The sequence below is a fragment of the Cryptomeria japonica genome, chromosome 2, assembly GCF_030272615.1.
Source record: "Cryptomeria japonica chromosome 2, Sugi_1.0, whole genome shotgun sequence".
Classification (NCBI taxonomy): Eukaryota; Viridiplantae; Streptophyta; class Pinopsida; order Cupressales; family Cupressaceae; genus Cryptomeria; species Cryptomeria japonica.
This window is the reverse complement of record NC_081406.1, coordinates 103,235,769-103,253,215: the sequence shown is the minus strand read 5'-3', so window position 1 is coordinate 103,253,215 and position 17,447 is coordinate 103,235,769.

Sequence of the window (17,447 nt, the reverse complement as noted above, 5' to 3'; positions counted from 1 at the left end):
TTAATGATTGTGTCATTTGTCTTCAGGTTGCTATCTGCCTAAGAAGTTATAATGTTAAGGTTGATCACAGGAGTAGTACTCTAGATCATTGTCAAATTGTAATAGGGGATTTTATATTGTGTTTAGGTCTTCCAAGATGTTTGAGGACCTTTAGGAACCTTGGAATGCACTTGAGTGCAAAGTGGAAACCAAGGTGTCAAAAAGATGTAAGAGTTGTTGAGCAACATTTTGCAACATTTTGCAAAAGTTGCATTTTTTATGATTGGTGTTGAAAAGTTGGTTCAACCAACTAAAACAGGAGCATATAAGCCAAAATAAACTTCATTATATGGGTTGGAGAGTTGGGAATGCAAAAGAAAACTTTGGAATTGTAAGAAATCTTGTTTTGTTCACCGTTTTGTCAGTTTTCTTCATTTTTGTTTTTTTGGTACAGTCCAGTACAGACTTGATAGAAGGATTTCATTGCAAGGCATGAGAATTTATTGAATATCCTTTCCAATAAGATTGTTATGCAGGTTTTATTATCTTTAGTTGTAGAGATATCATCCATTCTCTGTGACTAGTTGTAAAACCCTTGCAAAGTAGGGTTTAGGAGTAAAAATGACTCTAACCTGAGCATCCATTGATGGAACTTGTTGAAATCAAGTGGATTTATAGGTTATATTTTTTACATAAGTTTAGAGTAGGTTTTTTTTTTTTTGCAGGCCTTGATGGAAGAGTTATAATGAAGCCCTAGGCTCACTATTGGGAGTTAGTGAGTCAGGACAACAGAAAATGTACCAATTCTGAGCACGTGCAAATTGGTTGTAGGGAAATGAACCCATGGTTTGAAATAATTATGAAAACCCTTCAATAATCCACAATTGATTTGAGTTGGTCATTTGACTGGTGAAGCTTTCCAAAGAGATTTTTCCTAGTCACCTGATTAGGCCTAAACCCTTGAAAATAGGGTAGTTTTGGTTCCCATAGTTGCACAGAAAACCCAAATGCAATTTTGCAATATTGTATGCAACTCTAAAAAGGGTACTCGAATCTACAATTTGTTTGTGGCCTTGTGTGGGAAGTTTGTAAACTAAGCCTTGAAAACCAGTATAGGAGGGCTAATTGAATTAGGCCTATTTGTAACCAATAGAGTCAAAGTGAGGTTGGAAAAGCTTGGTGATGGGACAAAAGGTGTTAAAACCCCTAAAATACTTCAAAGGCACTACCTACAGGCATATTGAACCCATTGTATGAGTTGGTGTGTTGTGATCCTTGCAAGAGTTGTTGGAGCCCTAGGAGTGGTGTGTAGAGATTGGGGTAGCAACCTCAATAGGAGGAGTAGATTGTCTAAGATCAGTGGCTATACCTTGGAGAAAAGCCAAGATAGATTAGACCTTGGAGGTCTAGATATAAAAACCCCAATCAAGTGCCATTGGATGGGCTTGAGGAGTTAGAGGGTTGAGAAAGTCAAGAAAATAGGAAGGTGAATCAGAACAAGCTCCAAGAATCTCTGCATCATCTTCGCTCATAAACACTTGAAGTGTTTATCTCTTCAGCTCTCAGAAAACAATTTTACACTTGTCTCCACTCTTCAGCAACCATCATAGTCTCAAGTCATCATATTTAAACTTGAGCTTTCCCGCTAAGAATCACTTCAAAATTGGAGTGGTTAGGGTTTCCTTTACTCGACACAATCTACATGAGATCTGATCCAGTCTTTCTTGGATTGATCACCTACACTTGAGGAATGAATCTATACATTTTTTCCATTATCCAATGCATACTTGTTAAAGATAGCAATCTCGTACATGATTTTCTATCTTGAAATCCGTCGACTCATAAAAAGTTGAGTTGTTTCCTTCTCGAGGTCTTCTTGCAATTTGATTTCTTTTCTTTGATCCAGGCACCAACTACTCCCTAATATTCCTCTATCATTCTTTCTTCCTCAAGCCACATCAATAAGTTACAATCTCGTGATTTTTGGATGTTTCATTAATGTCAACTAACTGTTTCAACAACCATGTTGATGGAGGCTTCACCGATCTTTGCATGTTTACCACCTCAGCTCCACATGGCATCACAATGGTCATACACTCAGCTCACTGAAACAAGGTCAGTTTACAATTGAACATTCAAAAAATCATACTAGTGCAAACCTTTACCGATGAGACCTTCTCCTGCTGCTAACTGGTAGTGCACACTACACTGATAGCACATCTTCACCTCTGGTGGTTTGTGATTCTGCCTCTTCATCATAAACATGCAACCAAACTCCAGACCGGTTTATGTTCTACCGGTTATCACTTAACATGCTCACACACACATGCATCTCACCTCATACTGGTGAAGTCACTAATAGTCTCAACAACTCCTTGTCTTTCACCATACTGGTTGATAAGCCTTCATGTTAATCTTCTCAATACCTGATGACATACCTGTAATAACCCACCTTACTTAACCCAGCAAAATTTTACCACTTTTCTTTTTTGTTTAAGTTAATCATTTGTGTTTGATTCAATCACATACTCTGGGCATCCATCCATTAGGGTTAGGCATTCATCCATCTGGGATGAGCATCTAACCATTTGGGTTAGGCATCTGTCCATACGGAGCAGAAGGTTTCATCTATCCAATACGGGATAGGCATCTACCCATATGGGGTAGGCATCTATCCAATTGGGATAGGAGGTGCTCTGGCCAGAGACTTAGACTCATCGGGACCATTCGGGTCTTGTGTCACTCATTAAGTACTACACTCTTCTAATAGGAGTGCACCGAGGTCACCGTCCTTAGGAGAAATCAAAATAACATAATACAAGCTTGAATTCTGCCTCGAAATTTGGCTTAAAGCCTTCGGAAGTCAAGCGAATCCATATGGGATTCCTTCCAAGTATGCATTGAATTACTTTTTATTTTTTATTATACTTATTTTCCAATTTAGGATTCTTCTCAATCCTTCTTCTTACCAAAACCTCGACCCCATCCATGAATGCCTGAGTACTAGGGGCAACTCCGTCCCTAGACTACCTACATACCCGTTTTGGCATGGGATCAAGGCGTAAAGTATGTAGTTCTATTTTCTACTCTATGGTTTGATGTAAACTGATTAGTGGGTACACAACCCTTTCTAGGGTCAATGTCCTAGACAGTTTCTCTGCGGTTGCTACCCATGATGGTAGCACTTAAGAAAAGGCTGAAGGTAACCTATTGCTTGTGGCCTAAAACAACTAGATCCTAATACCTATCATAAGCGTCACCCTTGACCCAATTGCCAATCGTTAACAACTCTTCGAGATTAAATCAATTTCATAAAAGCATTTCACTCAATCAACCTTAAATAGGGTTTACTATGGTTTAACTCAGTGGATGTAAAATCATTTGAGGATTATCTTATTAGATTATCGATCCAAGGGGGATTACCCGCCCCTTGGATTTTAACTTCCAAGTGCCACTTATTACTCCCTGACGATTTATAGGGATGATATCACACATGTCATTGATGCAGCTTTATTAGGCGTTAAGTGCAGTAGTTCAACACGATGACATTACCCATAAGCGTGACCCAGAGGCACCATAAATACCGAACGCTACTAGGTTTTGGTTTTCCGACTTCCTTTATTTAGTTTCCTTAACTAAGAAACTATGAAAAACATCATGCTTGAAAACAATTATAAATTGAACGTGCATAATTAGACCTTGCAAAGCTTAACTAATTGAAATAACTACTTGATGAACCATGTGGAATAAAAACCATAACTAAATTATTTAATATTCAAAACTTGAAATATAACTTGCATAATAATGACAATTATGAAACTCACATATTAATAATTAAATGTGTAACTTGCATGAAGATGAAGAAAATGTAACTTTGTCATCAACAAATGTAAATAATGTAAAGTAATTCGCATGATGCGAGAATAGTGTAGGTTACATGCAAGGTTAAGCAATGTTTTATTTCTACCATAAGAATAATCACTTATAGAGTCACTGGTCCCAAAAATAGCAATTAGCTTAGACATTTGGTTCGAATCATATTAATATGAATTAATTGCTAAAATGCCAACTAATTAACCCAATAATCTCAAATAGATTGAGAGATTCCAATTATATACTTTAATTTACAATTACAAATTTACTACACAATGATCCCAATTATTTATAATTTTTTTTTTCTAAGTTTAGTTTACTAACTTAAAATGTATACTAAGAAAATAATAACAATTCCTAAATTGCAAATTATATACATATATATAAAAAAAATCTAAATAAAAAGAAACAAACTTGTTTTTAAGAGTTAATTGGGGGTGGGAGCCACGGGTCCCATCACCCCTGCAAACCTACAGGTGCAGGCCCACAGGGATGAGGGGACACTGTGGGCCCCTCCACTCCCCTTGCGGCCACTGCCGTAACAATGACCGCAGGGGAAGTGGAGGGTACCACTTCCCCAGCGGCAACATTCACGCCGCCTCCCCCTGTACGTTGCCTGAAATTACTTTTGCAAAAAGACTTTGCAAAATACTTGTTTATTTATTTATTACCATTTTTTGTATAAATTAAATATATATATATATATATATATATATATATAAATAATGGTTTTTACTCCAGACTATTTAATGATATAAGAGGGGTATATTTATATAAAAAATGCTATCATAAAAATAAGAATAAGAATTCATTCCCAGGCATGGAAGATAATAGAGGAAATTTATTTCAGATGATCTCACAGGAGCCCAAAGAATACACTGTGCTTGAATTCGAGGCAGCAATACAACAGAGAGTTAAATCTCCTCAGAGATTGGTACATGTATAAATTTTGATTTCACAGAGATCATATTCAACAAATTTGTCTTATGTTGAGATGATAAATTTTTTGATGAGATTTCCAGGAAATTGATATTCACAGAGAGAGATTTTTGAAAATAAATAAATAACAAGATAATGTTTCCATAGGGACTTTATACAAATAATCTGAGACTTGAAATATTATATCACATAGAGAGATTTATTAATACAATGATTATAAGCATAGAAAGAAAAGGATTGTTTACAAAGATAAAAGAATTTAAGTTTTTCAAAAAGAATAGAGACGTTGAAAAAAAAAACATGATTTATTTTCCTCTTTTTTTTTGATTCAAGATCTTCTCTAGAATTAAAAAAAATATAGATAAAGCAGAATCTGATTTCTTCCTTTTAAATAGATTAAATAATAGATTAACAAATGAAAGAGAAATATACATTTGTATTTTTAAAAAGAAAGAAATTTTAATCAATGCATTTCTTCAATGAAAAATAGATTTCCTTTCTATCTAACAATTTAAGAAATGATTTCTTTCAGAAAGCTATATTCAACTAAAGAATCTTAGAGGAGATATTTCCTTTGAAAATATAAAAATTTACATAAAAAAATATGAAATACAAAAAGAGAGGGAACCTGGAGAAGCCTTTTGATGTTGAATCCTCTCCAAATCTGCAAGCTTGAAAAAATTCTTCAAAACAAACTTAACTATTCTCCAAAAATGAAAAATATGACTACTAAAAACAAACTATTTGAGAAAACTTTCTTCAAAGAATATCCAACTCCCTCTTTTGAATACTTGCATACAATATATAAGAAAATTCCCTTAATTCCACTATCTAGAGAAATTAATTAAGAATGAGATTCTTTTCCAATATTGGACCCATGCAAAATTGATTGATATCCTAGTGGGGGAGTTACATGCAAGGTATTGAAGATTCCTCTAGAAGCTTCTAACTTCTCCTACAACATGTGCCATAATTGGGAATGGGAAAAAGAATAAATAAATAATGCCTATTTAAATTATATTCTCCAAGTGTGTATGTGGGTCCATTATTCATTCTTTTATAATATTCATTCAATTATTTTCAATAGCTCAACCAAAAAAATATAAGAGAATTGTATAAAATCAAAAAGTGATAAAGGAGAGTTGTGACATCCTCCCCCCCTTAATTTGTGCATCATCCCGATGCACTTATTGAATGTATCCAAAAGAGTCTATAGTTCATGATTAGTTTAAAATGAAAAAGGAAACAACTGTTGCATTTCACTAGTATCTTCCCACATGGCATTCTTTTCATCATACTGATTCCATTGTACTTTGCATTGATCAACCTCTCTGTTGTGCAATTGGCACTGGCGCCTCTCCAAGATTTTGAATGGCTCTATCATTATTCCTCCCATTTCCTGGATCTGTAAAGCGTCCCAATTCAAAATATGTTTCTCATCAGGTACATACTTTTTAAGAAGAGATACATGGAAGACAACATGGATTCGGCACAACTGGGGAGGTAAGGCCAACTGGTATGCAACTGGATTAATCCTTTCCAATATTTCAAAAGGCCCAACATAATGAGGTGCAAGCTTAGTCTTTTTCCCAAACCTTATGGAACTCTTGTGTGGCCTAACCCTTAGGAAGACTTTCTCTACCACCTCAAACTCCCTTGGTGTCCTGTTCTTGTTTGCATAACTTTTCTACCTATCTGAGGCTTCCTTCAATCTTTGCCTAATTTCCTTAGTTTTTCTTTCCATCTCCTTCAACATATCTGGTCCAACAATTACTCTATATTCAAGGCTATCCCAACTCAAAGGTGTTTGACATGGCCTACCATACTATGCTTCGAAAGGTGCTATTCCCAAAGATGTTTGATATGCATTATTGTAAGAAAAATCTACCAGAGGTAGGTAATCTTCTCATTTCTTTTGTTGGTCCATGTAGTACATGCAAAGTAGGTCTTCCAAAATCTGATTTCTCCTTTCTGTTTGACCGTCAGTTTCAGGATGGTATGCAATGCTAAAATTTAGTTGAGTTCCCAGAGCTGATTGATGAGTTGTCCAAAACCTTGAAGTGAATATAGCATCTCTATCTGATATGATTTTCTCTGGCATTCCATGCAACCAAAATATTTCCTTAACAAAGCGCCTTGCCAAGGTAGGTGCATCATCCATCAGATTCCCTAGTATAAAGTGTGCCACCTTGGTGAGTTTATCAATTACCACCATTATTGTATCATGCCTAGAAGGTGACATGGGCAACCCTTGCATAAAATCCATGCTAATAACTTGCCACTTGTGTTGAGGTACATCATGTAACTGTAATAATCCAGCTAGATGTCTATGCTTTGCCTTTACCCTTTGATAGTCTAAACATTTAGCCACATACTTGACTATGTCATTCTTCATCCCTTGCCAAAAGTATAGCTTCTTTAGATTTGCATAAAGTTTGTTAACCCCCGGGTGCCCTGAGTAAGGGGCATTATGAGCCTCTGACAAGACTACTTTCCTTAAGTCTCCTGAATTAGGAACATAGATTCTATTATTGTATCTGAGCAACCCATCTTCATCTAATTTATACCCTTCAACCTTAGATCAGTTGGATCGTATTCTAAAGTCAATTTGACTTGCTCATACCATGGGTCATGTCCCTGCTCATCTATTACTTTCCTTTTGAAAGAAGTTTTGAATGTTGTTATAGTCATCAAGTGTCTCCTCCTACTTAAAGCATCTGCCACCCTATTTTCCTTCCCCTTAATATATTCAATTTCAAAATCATATTCACTTAGAAACTCTAACCACCTTCTTTGTCTAGCATTTAAGTGGGGTTGGGTAAAGATGTACTTTAGTCCTTGGTTATCTGACTTTAACTTGAAGGGCTTCCCTAGTAAAAAGTGTCTCCATTTCTATAGGGCATGCACAATCGTTGCTAACTCTAAGTCATGGGGTGCATAATTAACTTCATGAGGCTTCAACTTCCTAGATTCGTAAGCTACTACCCCTTCATCTTAGACAAGTACTCCTCCTAAAACTTCAATAGAAGCGTCATTTACGACTGTGAAGTGTCCATTCGAATCTCGTACTTTTAGAATGGGTGCTGAAGTTAGTTTCCCCTTCAAAATTTGTAATGCCTTATCACTTTGTTTTGTCCACATAAACCTTTTACCCTTCCTCTATAATGAGGTGATGGGGTTTTCTATCTTAGAGAATCCTTCCACAAACCTCATATAGTACCCTGCTAGCCCCATAAAGCTTCTTACCTCTGAAATGTTTTTAGGGATTGACCATTCTACTATTACCTTTATCTTATCTGGATCAATTGCTATTCCTTCCTTTGATATTATATGCCCAAGGTAGTGAATCTTTTCCTCTAAGAAGGCACATTTTGATAGTTTCCCATATAACTTATGTTCCTTCAACCTTTACAAAACAATTTGTAGGTGTACTAGATGTTCCTCCTCATTCCTAGAGTAAATCAATATGTCATCCAGAAATACCAAAACAAATTTTTCCAAGTAGTCATGGAGTACACTATGTTGGCATATGCACACTCCAATGAGACATTGTAGGTGATTGAAGGTTTTGTCATTGATGGTAACCTTACAATCCTATGGTACCGGCAAGGCATTACACCAGCACTAGCAAGATCAGACTCTACACCAGCACTCAGACCACTGACACCCGTAGAGAAAGGAAGCATACCGGCACAGAGGCCGACAAGATTTTTGTTATATTATATTTTGTTTATTATTGTAAAATCTTTGTAAGCCGACTTGGCATCATTGTAAAATGACTCTTATATAAGAGAGATCATTGTAGAACATAAGTAAGCAAGAAAGTAAGATAGTGGAATATATTAGGCAAAATAAGGAAGACCTATTATGCGAATTATAGGTTAAGGGTTTATGTAAGAAGCAGAGCAGATTCTGGTACTTGATCTAGCATTATAGATGCTATTTTGAAGTAATACAAGATACTGGATTTATATAATCCATCATTGTAGGTCAGTGAGACTTCCCATTTTATATTTGAGTAGTGAGCTCTAGGTAGTTGGCCTTCCTGCATGTGTAGGCCTCTCTTGTAGTAGTAATATTCTCTTATTGGCTAGTAAGTGAATATTATGGGTCATAAATCCCACTGAGGTTTTTCCCACACAGGGTTTCCTTGTTAAATCCTTGTTTCATGGTGTGCTTTTCATGTGGATGCTTTTAATTATGTTTATTGCATTATTTCTTGCATACCGGTACACTGTTATAATATGTTCTACATGTTTTAAGTTAAGAAATTCAATTCACCGGTTAGATACCGATTCACCCCCCCTCTCAGTATCTGTGGGAATCCTAACAATTGGTATCAGAGCTTGGTCCTCTATTTTTCAGAAGCCTAACAGCTTGAGGAAGATCTTGAAACTGGTAGAGATGGAAAATATGATGAAACAACTTGAAGGAGATCTCTCAGACTATGATATAGAGAAATTGAAAAACGCCAAACTAGAAGATGATCTAAAGGCAACCTAGGATATTATTCAAGCACTTCAAGACAATCTTACTATTGCAAGAAACAAGATAAGAGAACTTTGTGAAAAGATGCAAAATGAGAATGATGAAAATGAATCACTTAATGATATGATAAACAAGCTGAAACAAGAGAACATGACAACAAAGAATGAGATGCAAGATATGACTATGAGAATCTGTAAGGAAATTGAAGATATGAAGATGAATGAAGAAGAATTGACTAGAAGACTAAATGATGCAGCAAATGAGAACACAAGACTTAGCTATGAAAATGATTTGTTGAATACAGATCTGATGCACACTCAGAATGACTCAAATGAACTAATGAGGCAGAAAGAAGTCTTAGAAAGAGAACTAGACAATGCAAATCAACATAAAGAAAAATTCAAGAAAAGCTCAGAGGAACTTGGTAACTTGTTGAAGAATCAAAAACCTTAAGGTGACACTTCTGGAATTGCCTTTGAAGTTGGTGAAATCTCTGGTACTACAAACACTCAGGATCATAGCAAACTGGTAAGGCAACCTAATGCTTATAAATTCAATGGAAAATGCTTTAAGTGTAATAAGTATGGTCATAGAGAAAACGAATGTAGATCTAGAAATTATCAGAATATCAATGCACCCACTGGTCAATGTTCAAAATGCAACAAAGTTGGTCACAACTCTGAAAATTGCAGAATGAATGTGAGATGTTATGTTTGTGGAAGATTTGGACATTTATCTAATCAATGCAGAACACAAACCAGAATAGGTTATGGAAAGGCTATTCAGAAAAATAATGTGACTTGTTATGCATGTAACAAGATTGGGCATATTGCAAAATTCTGTAAAAGTAAAGGATCACCGACAGACAACAAAGGTCCTAGTTTGAAAGGAAAAGAAAAATTTGATGAGGTTAAGCAAGAATTCTCAAAATAATGGATTAGAAAGTTAGACCTAAATATTGTTGGGAATACTCCTCCACTGGTAGAACCAATCATCACTCCACCAATAGGACAGATTAGTGCTTCACCGATAGGATAGAGTAGTAATACTCCACTGGCAAGAAGCTCTTCATCAAATTGAAGAAAATTTTCTTGAGGGTTTGGCAATCAATGAGACATATGCTATAATCCCCTCAGTTAATGGTGAGAAGTTGGAAATTACTTCTATACCGACAGACAATGTTAAGTGACTACTTAACTAGCATACATTAAATGTGGTAGTTGGCAGTTCGACACTATAAATTAATGTTTTTGGCTCCATTTCACTTCACCGAGCATTCAAACATTCAAAGAGTACAAAATCTCCAGAGCTAAGGTATTTTGAGAAAAGAGGCAAAGCACTTCAGAAATCAATCCATCCAAAGGCAGAAAAAGGTATTTATCATGGCATCATCCTTTGCACCTGAATTCATAGCAAACCCTACAGTAGTCAAGGTTATAAAATGCCCTAGGCCCATATTTCAACTAGTTCCTGAGGTAGCTAAGAAAGATGACAATGTAGGTGCTTTTTCCCAAATTCCAAAAGGAGTTGTTTTTGCAGAAGATCCCAGAATATACATCCATTGCAACATAGAGGAATTAGGAGATGAAGAAATTAAAAACATGTATAAGACTGTTATATGTGACAATTCCAGAAATATAAAACCTGAACATAAAGTTGTTGAAACCCTAGGATTCACTGAAATCCTCTGCACCAAGGAAGTGATTAGGATAGTTTTAAATAGGGTACATGGTTCATTCTTTTGGCTTGATTCGATTCACAAAATTACAAAGGAAGCTATGAAAGCAGTAACAGGGTTACCTTCCATCGGTAATAGACCAGACAAGACTAAGAAGGTCTCCAATGACCTAGTAATGAACTTAACTGGTGCAACATCAGACAGAAGGTCTCTGAGGGTTAATGATGTGACTGATATAAATGTGAGATTTGTTAGCATGATTTTAGGGTACAAAGAAACTCATACAAATAGACTTAACTCAGTTTCTAGTTTATGCATTAGGAGTGCTTATGATATGGTTAAAGACAATGTAAAAATCTATGTATGTGAATGGTTAAAAGATGAGTTGATTGATAACTTAGGAAAAATCAAGAAGGATAATAAAGGAACTTTTAGATTTGGAAATCTACTTGTATGCTTGATGCTACACATAACTAAACAGGTTCCTGGTATTGGCCATAAGAACCTTGGATTTGATATACCGATAGAAAAATAGTTAACGGACCTATTCAACAATATGGGTGAAAACAAAGAAAAGAATATTCATGACTATTTTCAAGCACTAAAGATTAGGATGAACAAAAGGATCAGACTATCACAGGAAATTATTAAAAAATACAAGGATGATATATGTTTTGTAATAAAAAAGGATGAGATCTAGATGGAAACAGTCATCCCTAGAACAATTTGGGTAACATAGATGGGTTATGAAATCGATGATCATATCATTGAGACTTATGTTAAAGCACTTCCAGAAGCACCAAATGAACCTAAGGAAGAAGTATTTGGTAGTCCTGAGACCATAGAAAGTCAAATTCAATCTAAGAAAAGAGTGAAAAAGGTTGAAGCAGTTGTGAGAAGAGGTTCTAGACAAGCTAAGGCTATTAACGAAGATATACTGAAACAAACCAGTATCACTGAGGATGAGTTAGGAACTCTACAAGCTAAGACTCACCTATCACCGGAGCTACTTCTTCAGAGAATGACATGCCTACAACTTTAAAAAGAGTTGTAAGGAAAAGGGATCATTCACCGGCATCCACACCCTCGCCTAGAAGGACTAGACAAAAACAACAGGCAGTGAGGTCTCTGGTTAGAAAGACAACACCAAAGAAAAAGTTGGTACCAAAGAAGAAGAAGACTAAACAAAACATGGCCCCTCTTGACAAATTTCTAAATGAAATCACAGAGGAAGGGAAACTCAAGAACATATACACTGTCAGTAGATGAAAAAGAACAAGTTGAAAATAGTGTCATTTTACACCTAGATATCTATAAGAAGTTTTTGATGGAAGTTGTAGATGAACTACCAGATGAATTGTTCAAAAGATTGAAAGCAAGAAGACAAGTTCTTATAGAGCTTGATAAGAAAATCAAAATTGAAAAGTTACTTGTTGTTTACCCAGTAAATTCACCTAAGGAGATAGATGACTTAATTGCACAAGCCAACTGGTCAGTATTCTCTACTGCACACCGACATATTGCATTAATGGTTGGAAGAGTGAATGAAGTAACAGAGGAAATAGAAAATGCATGAGACATATTCCTTGTTGAGAAGGAAAAATAGGAAGAGTACAGGAACCCCAAACCAATAAAGGTATACCAAAATGAAAGGGACAAAGGAAAAGGAAAGGTTGGTGGACCTCCGAGCATCAAAGTAAAAGACAACTTACTCCCACTGCATCCAATTACACCACCAGTAACAACTACTAAAGATCAACCGGGAGATGAGAGTATGTACATAAAGGATACAAATCCTAATCCTGAGGTACTATACACAGTTGATGTTGATACACAAAAATTCAACATTATGATAGACAAAGATACAACCGACAAGATAGATATGGCTAGTGAGCCACCGACATCTGACAACATTGACAATACTGAAAGAAAAGTTGAAGTTGATAACACAGAGCAACAAACAGAGAGACAAGAAGAGCAACAAGCTTCAGAACAGGAACAGATTCATGTGGAAACAATGCCACCGACAACAGGAGAAGATCAAAAGCCATTGCTTAAAGAAATGGAAACACAGACTGACCTACTAGAGGTCACTAGAAGCTTGGTTACTTCCTCCACCGATGGAATTCAGAATGTTGGTTCCTCCTCAGTAAGCTACAAATCATAAAATGTAATTGAAGTACTTTTGGACTCCATCAAAAGGATAACAGATTGTAGTTCACAGGCTTATAAAGCTATAGATGATACAATCCCAATTTTGAAGATGATAGCTCCTAACTGTAACATGGACAATAAGGATTCTTTAAGACAACTTGACACTTTTTGTAAATACATCACTGAAAACATAGTGTCTATTGAGCAAATAAAGGAAGAGGCATTGAAGGATAAGTTAGAAATTGAAAAGAAAAAATTCTTTGAAGATCAAATAAAGAAGTGTACTAGGGAATTTGACACACTTCTACCAGAACTATGTAACTTATAGAAGGAATACAAAACTTTGTACAAAGATACTTGCAAGACAAACTTTTTGACAGTAGACATAGATAAGAAAATGAGCAAGGTACAAGATGAAATCAATAAACTTGTTGATAATTTTGTTAACTCACCTGATTCATTATCAGTTTGAACAAAGGATAACAAGTTTTGAGGAAGAGTTACTTAAGTTAGAAAGAGAAAAGGAGAGAATAATAAATAAGGCAAAGAATTTGAGACTAAAACTGAGTCCAAGATTGGACTATCTAGCATCATTACAGAAGGAAATATCTAAGGCACTAGTACAGGGATAGAAAACACCGGCAGAGCATATGCAGCACCTCACCAATACAGTTAAAAGAACAGAGACAACAATAAAGGACAGCAAGAAGTTTATGGAAAGTATAAACTTGATTTTGGGAGATCTTTTTCAAATTGTAACCACCCAGTTACAAGGCTGAGACTACAACTCTACTGACACCTTGACAACCTTTGTCATTGATGCCAAAGGGGGAGTAGTAGTATGAGAAAATAACTGACAAAAGACTTATCTACTCAGAGGGAGTTCTTATATTTTTGGTAACATATTTTTGGAAACATTTTTGGATTACAAGTTTTGGATACACTTTTGAATTTTCTCATGAGTGTTGCCATCAATGCCAAAGGGGGAGATTGTTGGCATATGCACACTCCAATGAGACATTGTAGGTTATTGAAGGTTTTTTCATTGATGGCAACCTTACAATCCTATGGCACCGGCAAGGCATTTCACCGACACTAGCAAGATCAAACTCTACACTAGCACTCAGACCACCGACACCGGCAGAGAAAGGAAGCATACCGGCACAGAGGCTGACAGGATTTTTGTTAAATTATATTTTGTTTATTATTGTAAAATCTTTGTAAGCCGACTTGGCATCATTGTAAAATGACTTATATAAGAGAGATCATTGTAGAACATAAGTAAGCAAGAAAGTAAGATAGTGGAATATATTAGGCGAAATAAGGCAGACCTATTATGCGAATTATAGGTTAAGGGTTTATGTAAGAAGCAGAGCAGAAACCAATACTAGATCTTGCATTATAGATGTTATTCTGAAGTAGTACAAGATACTGGATTTATATAATCCATCATTGTAAGTCAGCGAGACTTCCCATTTTGTATTTGAGCAGTGAGCTCTAGGTAGTTGGCCTTCTTGCATGTGCAGGCCCCTCTTGTAGCAGTAATATTCTCTTATTGGCCAGTAAGTGAATATTGTGGGTCACAAATCCCATCAAGGTTTTTCCCACATCAGGTTTCCTCATTAAATCCTTGTTTCATGGTGTGCTTTTCATGTGGATGCTTTTAATTCTATTTATTGCATTATTTCTTGCATACTGGTACACTGTTATAATATGTTCTACATGTTTTAAGTTAAGAAATTCAATTCACTGGTTAGATACTGATTCACCCCCCCTCTCAGTATCTATGATCAATATGTCATCTAGAAATACCAAAACAAATTTTTGCAAGTAGTCATGGAGTACACTATTCATTAGGTTCATAAATGCAGTTGGGGCATTGGTTATGCCAAAAGGAACTACTATGAATTCATAATGCCCATATCTAGTCCTGAAAGCTATCTTTGGAATGTCCTACTCCTTACTTCTGAGTTGATGATATCCTGATCAGAGGTCTATCTTTGAGAAAACTACTACTCCTTTCATTTGGTCAAAAAGATCCTCTATTCGAGGTAAGGGATACCTATTCTTTATTGTGACCTTGTTCAACATCCTATAGTCGATGCATAGTCTTAAGGTTCCATCCTTCTTCTTAACGAATAAGACTGGTGCTCTCCATGGTGATACACTTGGCCTTATTAATCCCTTATCTAAGAGTTCCTCTAATTGCATTTTGAGCTCTTGTAATTCAGTTGTGTTTATTCAGTAAGGTGCCCTTGATATTGGTTCAGCTCCTAGTAGTAAGTCGATAGAAAAGTCAAACTTCTTTTTAGGGGGTAAGCCAGGTAATTCTTCTAGAAATGTATCCTTGAATTCTTTTAAGAAAGGGGTATTTTCAAAGGTTGGGGTATTTTCTGTGAGGCCCTACCCCGATTCAGTTTGACATTTTCAGTTATTTGCATATTGAGACTATTATGGATGCTTTATCTTATGCATTATGGACTTAGAACACATATGATACCATGATTTGGACCGCACTGACATTTGTTGATGTTTTATTTCATGCATGATGATTATGGAACCTTAGATATGTTACTAGAATAGAATTACATTATGATGGTGAATGTCAATTGCAGGATTTTATTTTGATGAAAGAAAAAAATGATGCATATTTATGAATGGTTCATTTTTGGGAAATTATGTTGTTTGCTTATGTGAAATTGAATGTGAAAACAAATGAGGAATTGGATTATTGTTGCCTAATGTATGAGTGTTTGATTTGCAATGGAATCCATGTATTTGATTATGAATAATTGTGATTATTTGGAGCTACTAATGTGTTAATTGAGATGCGCAGGAAAATTATCCATGTGACCATGGAATTTATGGAGAACCAAGTCTAGACCAATGTGCGTTTGTTAAGCCGGGAGTTGTCTATTTGGAGAGACAACACCCTTCCCTTGTAATGTATTTTATTTGTGATGTGTATAATGCTTGAGTGTAAAATTTAATTTATATGTCAATGTGTAATCCTTCAAGGGACAATTTCCATGTGTAATTTTTATATTGTATTTTTGTTGTGTCACTTGACACATGTGCTGATTAAGTGTCATTGATTTTGACTTGTCTCTTGGAGGGAGTTTTGTTTCTACCAAAGCCAATTCAAAAAAATGAGTGTGGTCCCAAATCTGCCTTGGGTAGGGAGTCATGGGAGTGGTCAACTCATGCTTGACCCGTAGGTAAACTTCAGTGGAGTTTCCAAAGGGTTTAATGGACTCCCAGGGTAAGTTTTTAGGCTTTTCCAAAGGTCCTAAGGGTATACCTAGGGGTTAGGGGTGTTTTGAAACTTGTGGCTTCTCCCATGTGACTATGAAGTCACTTCAAAAAGTGATAATTCCAAGATGCACGAAAATTGAACTTAGGAAGTTCTCCCTAGGATAGAGAACCTTCCCTTTAGGAGTAAAACTCTCTTCCCCATCCTCTTCCACCTTTTCCCTTTCCAATTTTAGTAAAGTGCAAGAGTTTGGGAAGGGCAACCAATGGGAACTCACACCTCACCCAAGGGGTTGGGAAGTGTGTGAGAGGCCTTCTTAGGCAAGATTTTGCAAACTTAGTGAGTAATCACCCACTCTCCTTTCTTGAAGATTTTGCTTGTTTTGAAAAAGTTGGTAGGAGTTGGCATTTTTAGGGGAATTTCGGGAGAAAAGATAGTGGAAATTGGGCAGCTCATCCCCAACTAAAGTTAGCAAACCTTTTGGCAGAATAAGGTTGGTTACTCCCTTCTTTCTCTTGTTATGTTGTAAATGATAATTTGTGTTGTTTTGTGAAATGAAAGAGTTGTTTGTAAGATTGTGCTTATGAAGTTTTTGGTTGAAGTTAATATGTGTAGTTTGCTTTTCTATGTATTTGTTTGTGTTCCTTGTGGTTTTTGGGAGTGTCCAAGATCTCCTATCCTTGGGAGGGTAGGAAGATCTTGGGGTGGAAGGAGTTTGATAGCCATGGGTGAGAGGCTCTCCTTATGGAGAGTGTTCTCAAGGGAGTCCTTGGTGACCCTTGATGCATAGCCTTGTGTATGCATTTGGGGGTCATAAGGGGAGCATATATGGCCTTGAGCCTTTTTGGGGGGCATAAGGTTTGTGAAAGTATTTGGGTTGCATTTGTGTTGCCATGAGATGGCTAATGTAGCATTGTTTTGGCATGCATTCTCCCCATTGGTACTTGGTCCACTTCCACCCATGGAAGAGTCACCATGAAAGTGGTGAATGTGTAGCTTGGGAAGGGATATTTGTATGTAAATGTGTTTCTATGGTTGTTGTGGGGTTTGCATGGTTGTAACCCGTCTAGTACTTGGTTCTCC